This window comes from Pseudonaja textilis, chromosome Z (assembly GCF_049901715.1).
Source record: "Pseudonaja textilis isolate UNSWEBS1 chromosome Z, rPseTex1.2, whole genome shotgun sequence".
In the NCBI taxonomy this organism is placed as follows: domain Eukaryota; kingdom Metazoa; phylum Chordata; class Lepidosauria; order Squamata; family Elapidae; genus Pseudonaja; species Pseudonaja textilis.
The window spans coordinates 8,525,157-8,538,633 of NC_142008.1; the positions used below are offsets into that span (position 1 = coordinate 8,525,157).

General features: G+C 48.0%; 1 protein-coding gene across 1 annotated transcript in view; it reads left to right on the forward strand.

The window, feature by feature from the left end:
- Positions 1 to 13,477, forward strand: part of RBM33 (RNA binding motif protein 33) — a 121,840-nt gene that overhangs the window by 9,433 nt on the left and 98,930 nt on the right.

Below are 13,477 nucleotides of genomic sequence, written 5' to 3' on the forward strand. Positions count from 1 at the left end.
CCTTATGCTTAAATCTGCATTTGTCATTGCTGTTCAGGTACTGATGGCAGGAATGAACAATACTTTTTTCTGCACAGCTTAACAAAAAACGAGCTACTTTAAACTTTGTGAGCTTTTTCTGTATAGTAAAGATTCAAGCGAATAAAAGCATTGTCTCTTCCACAGTGCTATCTTCAAATGAGATTACTCTACATTTTAGAATAATATGTGTAATAAGCCTCCTAATGTAACATATTTACAGCATGTTTTCTATCACTTACTTTGCTTTGGTTTTATGCTGGTTTATGAAATCAGAAACTGAGGGCAATGTTTTAAACCATCCTTCCCCAAATAGGATATTCTCCAGATATTTTGGGTATATAGTTCCAAGAAGTGTTGATAGAGAGTGAGAAAGCCAATCCTTGGCCGCTCTCCTATGGTATACTGCAGGACTCGGGACTCTCTTTACCAGGGCGGATAAAAATCGATTAAAAAATAAATTAAAAAAATACTGGATTTTTATTTAAATCATTTTTTTTAATTTTTATCAAATTTATTTTAATAAAATGCTTTTGGAGTAAAAATCTTATCTAAAGATAGTTTTCTATTTAAGATACATTAATAATTTTAACTTATTCAGCATGAAATGGAGCTTAGTTATGTACCATGAAGCTGTATATTCTGCAATATTGGGACTGTAGTTGAGTCAACAGCAGGTTAGGGGAGGAGCCTCTGTGGGACAGAGGTGACAGTTGCTCTTTAAAAATTATGATTTAAATTGAGTTGATTTAAATCAAGCCTTTTTACTAGTGATTTAAATTCTGATTTAAATTGTGATCCACCCTGCTTTTTACTTCTGTTCAATATCTACAAAAAGCCACTGGGTGAGATTATCCATAAGCATGAGTTGAAATATCATCAATATGTTGATGATATGCAACTTCACATATCCGCATGACCTGAGTGATGCTATGCTTTCCTAGTGCCTGGAGGCATTAGGGGCCTAGAAGGGGACAACAGACTACAACCGAACTCTGGCAAGACTGAGTGGTTTGGAGTGCACGATGGAACTTCAGGATCGGGGTCTTTGACATCTTTAATTCTGGACGGGGTTGCACCTTTCCTGTTCAGACCCACTTTGTGACTTGGGGGACTCGCAACTTTTTCTCGAAGGTCAGCTGTCAGTCATGCCTAGGAGAGCCGTAGCACAGCTTCAGTTAGTGCACCAGCTGCAGCCTTTCTTTCCTGGATCAGGACTCTTGTCAAGCCCAGGAAATCAGGAGTCTAGGCAGTACAAATGGGTGTAGGTTTATTGTGTGCTAATGCCCTCTATAAGAATCTGAACTACTAATGGTCAAAGCAAATTGGCAGTAGATAAAGATATGGCAGGCCCATGAGGTGGATTTGGCCCGCAAGGTGTTTAACTCTGGCTTGCAGGGCTACCCTGTAAACAGTGAAGGACCGGCGCACGGTGCCTTTGCCAGCAAAAATGGAGTTCAGGAGGGCCACACACAGCCCTCCTAAGCTCCATTTTTGCTGGCAGAGGGCTGCAGAAGGCTGTTGCAGCCAAAAACGGAGCATGCCGCCCCCTTGAGCTCTATTTTCTCTGGCAGAGGACTGCAGGAGGCTGTTGCAGCATAAAACATTGACATTGAGCTGGCCATGCCCACTCCAGCCTCCGAGGCCAAACACAACGCTGATGTGGCCCTCAGTGACCACGTTTGACACCCCTGGTCTATGGAATTCCAGGTGGGCTGATTTTAGATTTCTTATGGATAAGAAGGGAGACTGGTGATACATTTGACTTTTCCCTTGAGCTCAGCCTGGTCATTCATTTATAGGCTCCCTGCATTTGGTCATTCTTGTCTGAACTACTGCAATGCGCTTTATATGGAGCCACCCTTGAAATGCCTTTGGAAGTTTCAACTGGGACAAGGTGTGGCATCAGAAGCAGTCTTTGGGGCCACGGAATGATCCATGTTACACCACTGTTTCATGAGCTGCATTGGCTGCTAGTTTGCTTCTGGATGTAGCTCAAGATTTTGGCTATTACCTTTAAAGCCTGGTATGACATGGGTTCTGTTCTGACCCAACTGAGTTTCCAGATAGCAAACACAGACAAAGGCAGCAGCCCCTACCTTTCAAGGTTTAATCACGAATTTTATTCTTCTCCCTCGAGCTGCTCGGATCATCCAGAGAGTGGGAGGTGCTCCAGTCTGCGTCTGTGTAGGCTGGACTTAATCATTAGGGAACGCTCCGCCCTCTGTCACATGGTCCCTTGTAGCCTCCCAGTTTATGTCCAGCCTTTGCAGAGTTAGGCTGTGTGTTTTGATTGTGCTTCCCACTCTTTGGCTGATTCAAGCAGGATAATATTTCAGTTCAGGTTTGATTTAAGCTTATTATTTCCTTAGCCTCTGCGCATCTGGGGGGTGTCTTGAGACTTAGGGGTGTGCATTTTTCGCCCCCAGGGGACTGGGCGGGCAGCTTAGCAACACTTAGTGCTAACACCCCCCCTACCCCCTGCTGTTTATTTCTTTTTTTCCTGCCTTGCTGTCCTGGTGCCTTTCTAAGGTCTGGAGCCTTTTTTATACTGGTTTTCCCCCCACTAACGCCAATTTCAGCATCCTCGCCCTCGTGGCTTGCAGGATGCACCCACCCACGCTTTGCCTTTCACTTTCGATTTCCAGGCGACTGCCATTTTGGGTTCTGCCTCATGGCCGGGCGACATTTTGCAGGCCTCCTATTGCTGCGACGTTCTGCTGGCCCTAGGCTTAGGCTTCCAGGCCTAGTAGGGCTGATTTCTCTATCTCCCTCTCCCAGAGGGGAAAAAGAAAGCTGTTCTTTACTCTTTACTCTGTTAATGGTTGGTGTAAGTGTTGGCTTCCGCAGCAGATCTCAGGATGGGGAATTAGAAAAGCAGCCACTCCCTCCCTGAGGGGGGGAAGCTGCCTGAGGCCTTGTATTGCTGGCATTGATTTGGCTGATTGGCTTCTCTTCCTTTTACCAACTGCCAGGTTGTTATTCAGTCTAATACAGAATATCTTCATATTTCCTTACATGGGTAATCCAATCTCATTCAATTGGCATTTTTTCTCTCTCAGATTTGCTTAGAGAGACCTAGCTTCCATCACTGTCGCTGCAGTGTGTTTTCCTGGATCCTTATCCTGGTGGGATATAATTGTACATTAAAAGTCTATATCTGTGGCAGTTTTTAAAAAAAAAAAAATTTTTTTTTGGTCATATTTTCAGATTATTCATTGCAAATTCCAGAAGGGGGCGCGGGCCAGTTTCTGGATACCTGGCCTTACCCAGGTCGTATTCCTAGGCGTGCCAACCGCCTGTACACACACACACACACACACACACACACACACACACACACACACATATATATATTTCTATATATTCATTTTGATACTTCTGTTGTTTTACCATGGCAGATGATAACCCTAACTCCCGCCATTCTTTGAAGGCGAAATCTAAGTCTCATCATGTGCGCAGACAGGCTAAGGAAACCTCCCAGGAGACTTCTAAGGCCTCTCAAAGGGTTGCCTTAAGGCGTCATAAGGCACTAGAGAGGGAGTTCGATAGGCGCTCTAGGGTGACTCAACCATCACCCCCAGCTGCCCCTTCTACTTCCAGGCACACCCCCCTCCAGTTTGTTCCCCTCTCCAGGCACAGCTCATCCCAGGAGTCTCACGACCCTGGACCAGCTACCAGCCGGATGCCTGAAGCAACCTTCACTCCCACGGCCGCTGGCCTGAGACAGGAGGACCACGATCGAGATGCCTGAGTACATGAGAACTTGGATGGAGCAGGCTATTCAACAGGGGATAGCTCAAGGCATGCAGCAGATGGCCGGATCAAGCCTTCCTCAGACGGTTCCCGCGCAAGAACCGGTGCCAACTAGGTCCATGCCCGCCCTGGACCCTGCTCCTGGTCAGGTACCCTCCCGGGGGCCAGCCCTCTTCCAGAAAGGGAACCGGAGGAGGGAATGGAAATTTTAGACCAATACAGGGAGGAGGAGCACCTTGAATGGGGATCCACCTTCCATGGGGAACCCTTTTCAGATTTAGACCCGATGCAAGCAGAGTTGTCGGAGGACGAGGCCTTACCCCGTCCAGCCTTCCTTTGTGGGGTTATTCAAGCCCCACATGTTTAAGTCCATCTTGTTTAAGGCCAAGAACACCTCGGGCCTGGCCACTCAACTTCCCCCTGTCCCCCACTCCTCTGGGGAGGAACCGGAGGACTGCAATGTTCAAACAGCCCGTGGTGGCCGAGGATGTGATTCCCGCTCCTCCCATTTTCCACGATCTGGTTTCCAACCAACTGGGTTTACGGGGGCTCCTCCGGCCCCATCCACACAGGATAAGAGGTTCTTTAACCTCGAACCGGGTTTCTGCTCCCTCCTCAATACCCCGGACGTGGACGAGCCCATTGTTGGTCTCGCCTCTTTCTCTTCCCCGAGTGACCCACTGGAGGCCCTCAAACCCGAGGATAGGAGGTCTGAATTGGCCTTGCGGCGGGCTCATCTAGCCGACGCCTGGGCAATTAGATCGGCCACCGCAGCCTCCTTCTTTACCAGGTCCTCTATCAGGTGGCTCCATCAACTGAAGGCCCACATCCCTCCATCCAATACACGGGCGCTGCAGGACATTGCCAAAATCACAGCGGCGGCAGAGTTCTCAGCGGACGCCACGTACCATCATCGGTTAAATTCGCCTCCCGGGCGTTAGCGTCCCAGGTCACTGCCCGCCGCCTGCTCTGGCTCAAACCATGGCAGGCGGACGTGAATAGGGTCAAGCTGGCCTCCACCCCCATTAGAGGGGAGAAGCTCTTTGGGCCGACCCTGGACCCTCTCTTGGCCGAAACTAGGGGAAAGAAGAAATTCCTTCCTCCTCTTTTTCGGAGGCCTGACTCCCGAGTCCCTCAGACCTTTTGAAGAGGATCCTCCCGGTCCTTCTACCAGTCCCCCTTCCCCCCCAGGTACCCGAGACCTCCCTCGTATAGAGCATCATATTCCCAGGATCGTTCCAACCCGAGCGATCGAAATAGGAGGGGCGGAGGATTTAAGCGTCCCTTCAGGGGTTCCGGGGGGAGACCCTTCCGGCGCTCCAAATGAATCCTTTCTTTTTCCCCCCATTGGTGGTCGGCTGAGGCATTTCGCCGACCTGTGGGACTCTAACACTTCCGACAGATGGGTCAGGGACTCCATCAGGTTTGGACTCGCTCTGGAGTTCAACTCTCAACCTCCCGAGTTCTTCATGTCATCTCCCTCCTCTAGGGACCCCTCCAACGCAAATTAATGGATGCGGCCATCCATCACTTACTCTCCATCCAGGCCATCCAGCCAGTTCCCCCTCTCAGCGAGGGCAGGGTTTCTATTCCCACCTCTTCGTGGTTCCCAAGTCCTCGGGAGGATGGAGGGCTATCCTGGACCTCAAACGGCTCAACCGCTTCCTAAACCCCCGCAAATTCAAAATGCACACCCTCCAATCCATTTTGCAGGGTACCAGGCAAGGAGATTGGCTATCTTCTATAGACCTCTCTGAGGCATACCTCCACATCCCAATTCGGCCTTCACACTCTAAATTCCTTAGATTCTGTTACAATCACCACCATTTTCAGTATGTGGCCCTTCCTTTGGGTTAGCCTCCGCTCCCAGAGTTTTCACTAAGATCCTCGCGGTCCTGGCAGCTCGCTTAAGGGACTGCCCGGTCCGTCTCCACTGCTATCTGGATGATATCCTCATCCTGTCCCATTCACAATCCCAAGCAGAGCGGGACACCAAGACTACTCTCTCCGCCCTCCACGCCCATGGTTTCCTGGTCAACCAAAAAAAGAGCCAACTGGTCCCTTCTACCCGAATTGCCCACTTGGGGGCCATCATTGACACGGTGCAGAGAAAAAGTGTTCCTTTCCCTGGAAAGGCTTCAGAGTATTCGAAATTCAATTCAGGTTATTCGCCGATCAAAGAGGGCTTCTCTGTTAGATTTATCTAAATTACTGGGAAAAATGCTTTCATGCATCTCTATTATTCCTTGGGCCCGTCTTCATACCAGGTCCCTGCAGTGGCTCCTGCTTCCGTTTCAAAGGTCCGGCAGAAGCAACTCAAAATCCTCCATCAAGGTACCTCCAAAGGTCCTCTCGTCTCTCCTCTGGTGGACCAACCCTGCCATCAACAGGGGTCATCTCTTCAAAGATCCCCAGTGTCTCGTCATCACCACAGACGCCAGCCTGAGCGGCTGGGGCGCTCACTTCCAGTCCCTTACAACACAGGGCAAATGGTCCCATGCAGAGCGGGCCTGCAGCATAAACTGGCTGGAGCTCCACGCCATCCACCTGGCCCTCTGCCACTTCCTGCCTCAGGTATGCGGGCAGCACGTCCTTATTCTCACGGACAACGTTACCGCCAAGGACCATGTCAACAGGCAAGGTGGGACCCAGTCTATTCGGTTGATGAGAGAGGCCGAGAGACTCTGCCGTTGGGCAGAGCGTCACCTCCTCTCGATCAAATCAGAACACATTTCGGGGGCCTCAAACACCCGAGCGGACTGGTTAAGCAGGGCCACCATGGACCAGTCCGAGTGGCGCATTCATCCATCCCTTTTCAGGGAGGCGACCATGATCTTCGGTCTCCCGTTAGTGGACCTCTGTGCATCCCCCTGCAACTCCCAGCTCCCTCGGTTCTTCTCCAGATTCCCTTCCCCCGGGGCCGAGAATCATGACGCACTTCGCTGTCCGTAGCCCCCCGGACTCCTGCACGCCTTCCCCGTTAGCTTTGCTTCCCAGGGTCATTCAGAAACTGATCCAGGAGAAGGCAGATCTGATTTTGGTGGCCCCCTATTGGCCCAGGCGACCATGGTTTGCAGACCTCCGCAACCTCTCGGTGTCTCCCCGTGGAGAATCCCTCCGGACAGGATCTCCCTGTCTCAGGGGCCCATTCGACATCCGGAGCCCCAATGACTCCAACTAACTGTGTGGAGGTTGAGCGGGAAAAGTTGAGGAAGGAGAATTTATCTGACCAGGTCATTAACACGATCCTGGCCGCCAGACGGCCTTCAACCAATCGGATATACGATGCCACCTGGGTCAGCTTCTGCAGGTGGTGCCATTCATCCATGGTCAACCCGCTCTCGCCTTCGGTGGCCCAGATTTTGAATTTTCTCCAGGATGGGCTCAAAAAAGGTCTCTCACCTAATACTCTGAGACGCCAGGTAGCGGCCCTCTCAACTGTCATCTCCGGCGACAATCTGGGTCCCCTCTTCCTCTCACCATCCCTGTATCAGGGCCTTCCTAAGGGGGCTACTAACCTCCGTCCCCTGTTGTGCACCGGTACCCCACTTGGGACCTTAACAAGGTCCTGGTGGCCCTCACCAAACCGCCTTTCAACCCATTAGAGAATCCTCTCTCCAAATTTTGACCTTTAAGGTAGTATTCCTGGTGGCAATTACCTCGGCTCGCCGAATTTTGAGATTGCTGCCCTTTCGGTGAGAAAGGACCTCTGTATCTTCCATTCCGATCGGGTGGTTCTACGCCCCGACCCGACCTTCTTGCCCAAGGTCAATTCAGCCTTCCACAGGGCTCAGGAGCTTACACTCCCGAACTTTTGTCCCCATCCTTCGCGGGAAAGGGAGAAACAATGGCACACCCTAGATGTCAGGCGGGCCCTCCGCATATACATTAACCGCACACAACCCTTTAGAAGGTCAGAGTCTTTATTTCTCTCCTTCCAGCCCAAGTCCTTAGGCCACAAGGTGTCCCCTTCCACCATCGGGCGATGGATCAGAGCCACCATCGCCAAGGCTTATTCGTCTCAGGCCTTGCCAGTTCCCAGTGGGATTACGGCGCATTCCACCAGGAGTGCGGCCACCTCTGCGGCCTGGGCCACCCAGGCTCCAATCTCAGACATCTGTCAGGCCGCCACTTGGGCTTCCCCCTCCCCTTTCATTAGGCACTATAAGATTGACATCTTTGCGTCGGCTGAGGCCTCGTTTGGTAGACGAGTCCTCCAGCGGGTCATCAAGGACCCAGGGGAGCTTCCACCCCAGACGGATTCCCTCCCGTAGGACAGCCAAGCTTTGGTATGTCCCACTCTCTGGATGATCCGAGCAGCTCGAGGGAGAATGGGCATTGGTCTTACCTGACACGCCATTTCTAGTCGAGCTGCGAGGATCATCCAGCCCCACCTTTTTAATTTTTTTTCCGTCTGGGGGAACCTTGTTTCAGCCAATGATACTTTAGGTCTAGTTAGATGAGAGTTAGACGACTTTCCTCCTCTCTCGACTTCGCATAAACTGGGAGGCTACAAGGGACCATGTGACAGAGGGCGGAGCGTTCCCTAATGATTAAGTCCAGCCTACACAGACGCAGACTGGAGCACCTCCCACTCTCTGGATGATCCTCGCAGCTCGACTAGAAATGGCGTGTCAGGTAAGACCAACGCCCACTTTACAGATAAAAGGCTGCTTTCCAACAATTAGCTCCGACAAGAAAGAGCCTTGCCAAGTTGTTTGTCAAGGCTGCCCAAAACCCAGAGATAACAACTAATTTACCAGATTCTCCAAACACGAACTGAGATTTCCACCAGTTGAACTTCAGAGCTTCTTTACTCTTTGCAAAGAACGCTCTTCCAAACCTGGCTTTTATCCTCTTGAGGGAGGGGCCATTACCTTGCAGCCTTATTCCCAAGTCGCCTGTGCTGCTGTAATTATTCTTTCCTCCGAGACTTGGCACAGGCTCCTTGGGCACCTCCTCATCACTGCTGCCAGCCCCCACAATCTCTGAAGGTAGCAGTCCACTCCCTGATGGTCCTGGCCCCTCATCAGAGTCATCGCTCTCCTTAGCCATCTGCACCTGCTGCCGGCTAACCACAACAGGTTCAGAACCATATCATGCTGCTCAGACAAGCCCATCCTACTCATGCTGGCAGAGGAGACCTGCTGAGGATCCTGTGGGTCAAGGAACTCCAACTATGGGATCCAGGGGAAGAGCCTTTCCTGCTGTAGTGCTGGTCCTCTGGAACATCGTCCCCCCCCCCCCCGAGTGAGATTCACCCCTACCCTTCTATCCTTTCGCGAGGGCCTAAAGTCCTGACTGCTTGCTAGTTGGCCTGGGGACCAAATGGGAGAGTACATCAATAAAGGTAGTTGGTGGACTTAAGTAAGGACCTCGCTGGCCCCCTGTACTTCCTGCTCCACCTCCCCCACTCATCTTTTTAACTTTGTATTGTTGTACTTCCATTGTTTACATTTATTATTTTATTCCTTTAATATTGTATTTTAATCACTATTTTACTGTTGTAAGTAACTTAGTATAGCCCCATGATGAGATGGGGGGCAAATTTAACAAATGAAATTAAGTATAATATATATATATGTATGTATGTATGTATGTATGTATGTATGTACAGATACAACCATTATAATCATTCATTTAGTTGACAGTTTGGAGTTAAAACAGCACTGAAAAAAGTGACTTATGACTTATGGCAGGGGTGTCAAACGGGATTTCTTTAAGGGCTGGATCAGCATTGTACTCCTTCTCCATGGGCTGGCTGGGGAGGGGGTGAGATAAATGGGACAGACACCTTCTGCAGCACCCTGCAGGCCAAAATGGGGTACGGGGGGGGCCCGTCCATGCCCCGTTCTCGACCTTGACAGCCTCCAAGACCCTGCTAGGCAAAACGGGGCCCTGTTTTGGCTGCCAGAGGCACCACAGTCTGGTCCTTTGCTATTTCCAGGCTGGCCCTGCAGGCCAGATTTAAGCACCCCTGGTCTGTGGAGATTCTCAGTCATCCAGGTCACAGTTGTCCCCAAAGTACCTTTTTAAGAGGCAACTGAACGTTCTCATTTTTCTTTGAAGACGTTTCATTTCTCATCCAAGAAGCTTCTTCAGCACTCTGAATAAGACAGATGAATTTCACAATGAGCTGAAGAAGCTTTTTGGATGAGAAGCGAAACGTCTTCAAAGAAAAACCAGACAGTCCAGTTGCCTCTTGAAAAAGCACCTTTGGGATGGCTTGTTTTTCACACTTATAACTATTGCAGGATCCCCATGGTCATGTGATCAAAATGTTCGGCAACTGGTTCCTATTTGTGACAGTTACAGTGTACCGGGGTTGTGTGATCCCCTTTTACAACCTTCTGACAAGCAAAATCAATGTGGAAGCCAGATTCACTTAACAGCTGTGTTATTAACTTAATAACTGTAGTGTTTCACTTAACAAAAGTGGTAAAAAAGGTCGTAAAACGGGGCAAAACTCACTTAACAATGTCTTGTTTAGCAACATAAATTTTGGGCTCAATTGCAATAATAAATCAAGGATTACCTATATCAATAAAGGTGGCTTGAAATTCTGAGAATTGTAATCCTTACACATCTGGATGGCATCAAGTGCTTGGTGAATTAATAAAGTATATATTCAGGCCACATCCAAGGGTACTGATTGCTCTCTTGGGACTCGATAGTAAGGAGCAATAGAATTTGATGCCCTTCATTTTGTAGATTATAATTTGTAATTCTATTGACTGCTACCGATGGTTTTATTTAGCTGTTTGAATAGATAGGAGAGAGACACACCATTTCACTTAAGAATACATCTGATTTAGTATCACTCTCTGGGCACCTTCACTGACCAAGTAGGACAAAGATGGGTGGCAGAGTTAATATTGAAGAGGACCATGTCCGTTTCATCAGAATCCATAGATTCCTACAATCCCAAATAAGTTTGATTTATTTGTGCTGCTCTTCTCAAAGCAGTGATTCGGGGGAGAATACAAATTGCAACAACAGTTCTAAATGGTGGTCTAAATGGTGGTCTAAATGTCTAAGGTTAAGATAGTAATTCCAATCTGTATAAAAAAACAAATTTAATCTATAGTGTTCATGGTGCCTGGGAGAACAGCCAGGTCCTCAGAGAATTACAAAGGTTAAATTCTTCATGGTGGCCCAGCTAAGAATCTTCCAGTTATCAGGGTTTTTTTTTAGGGAACTGAATAACTGTAAACAATGCTGTTGGGTGGTTTTCCCTGGTTGAAATAAGAGCAGAGAAGTAGCTTGTTTTACTTCTCTTAGCATCACAGCATAGGCCGAACAGTCATGTCTGTGTTGGATCACATTCATTCTTCATCTTATGCCAAGGTTGTTTTGGAAGTTTCTTCTGTCATGTTCCAATGGCTCCTCCACTCCCATTCCCAAAGGTGATTTTTCAAGAGACAACTGGACTTTCTTATTTTTCTTTGAAGACGTTTTGCTTCTCATCCAAAAAGCTTTTTCTCTTCTTCTGAAGCAAAACATCTTTCAAGAAAAACAAAAAACTCCAGTTGCCTCTTGAAAAAACACCCTTGGGACAACCATGACCTGGATCAGGGATCGCCAAGCTTTTGGACCTCAGGGACCACCAAACTCATAATTTTAAATCCCGCAGACCACTAATATGAATTTTGACTGACTATGGCTTGCTGACATTGGTGGGAAAGTCGGTCCCATACTCCAGAGCTGCAGTAGTCACAGGACTGGCCCTTTGGTCATCCCAGAGCATCTGCTCCTCCCACTGGGTGCACCGGCCTGCCATGGAGGAGCTGCTCCAGGAGGACCAAAGGGCCAGTCCTGTGACTACTGCAGCTCTAGAATATGGGACTGACTTTCCCACCAACGTCAGCAAGCCACCCTGGGGGTTGATCTCCCTCCCCTGCCATTCCTCTTACCTTCCAGTTCCAGCTCGCGTGGCTCTACTCAAGGTAAAGTTTACGCTCAGCTGAAGGGTGGAGGCCAGCAGGTGGGCAGGCTGTGTGGGCGGTGCAGCCTTGTGTTCTTGTGCAGCCTGGATTAATTGCTTTGCGGGGGTGCTTGGGGGAGGGACATTTCTCTGCGGACCACCAAAATTTTCTTGCCAACCACCAGTGGTCCCTGGCCCACCAGTTGGCGACCACTGACCTGGTGTGTCTCAGTATCTCCATAGACACCCATCCCCAGTCATGTGATCACATTTCAGGCACTTGAAAACTGGCCTGCATTTATGGCCATTTGCAGGGTCTTGCAGTCACGTTACTATATGTAAGTTTTTTACCGCTTTTACTTCCAATTTTTGGCAACAATATTCCATAGGGAACAATAAGTTCACTTAACTATTGTGAACTTTAACCATTGGTGCAACCCTCCCCCGATAAAATTGGGTGGGTCGTATGATGCTCTGATTTACGACTATCACAACTTATGATGTGCAGGTTCCATTCCACTCATATTGAGGACTCCCTGAAGGTCCTTCCTCTATAAGGGAGGCCCATGATGCTTGTTAATTCTGTGTTAACTAGTGAGTAATCATGGTAAGGGACTGGTGGAAATGTCCTGCATTCAGATCATGTTTAATTTGAGTTAATTAAAGTTTTAATGGTTAAGATGTTGAGCTTGTTGACCAGAAAGTTGGCAGCTCAAGACCCAAGCACTATTTTTTTGTTGCTCCCTTCGGAGAGGAGGTTTTGAAGTATTTCTAGCAGGACTTCCAGATTCTGTAACAGCTTTGTTTCCTGTGCCGTCCATCTGGTAAACTCACAAGATTCGTTTTTGTCACCATCTATACATCCAAACTAGACTGTGTTGTTTCTCTCTGTCATATAATATATGTGGTATATACATATTCATTCATTCGGCCGGCCAGCCAGCCAGTCATTTCATGTTTATGTAGTGTATATTGGAGATGATGACCCTTTGAGAGCTGTACGCAACAATGCATGTATGCCGATTTTAATGTATGCCGATTAGTGTACATTCAAAGTGACATTAAAGTTTATAGTGTAGAAATTAGCTTATTTGGTAAAGAATTAAAACAGGCCACCTCTTTGAATTAAATTCTGCTCAAGTTGAGGACCCTTTCTATGAACTTAGTACATCTTAGTACACTTTAGCATCATTAAGTATTGGTGGGAGAAAATTTTTATTTAAAGAGCAAATTACTCTGCTTTCAAAACAGAAATTGCTTTCCTTTGGAATAAACCAGAATTATAAGTTACATCTAGCATTGTCTTTATTCTCTACAAGTAGCTCTTGACCAATGACCATAACAGCACCTGCCAATCATGACTGTTGTAATATACATTGGTACATCTGCATCAAAGATACAATTTTACAACCATTTTTACAACAGTAGTTAATGAATGTTGAAGTTGTAAGCTGTGGTCATTAAGCAAACTTGGTGGTTGTTAAGTGGACCATAGCATTCCTGTAGGCACACTTTTGCCAATAACTGGATGTAAATGCCATGTTTGACAAAACTCAGCCTAACCTATAGGGCTGTTATTGTAGGGAAAATATGATGAGGAAGATGTGTTGGATATGTTTGCTTCCCTTTTTTGTAAAAAAGGTGAGATATAAATCAACAAAACTCGTAAGATGTGTTCACATGACTGCAGCACATTGGAAGTAGCCATAAATATGGCTCAGTTGAAAGCACCCAAAGTCCGGTCACGTGACTGCGGGGAGGGACAACCATTGTGACTTC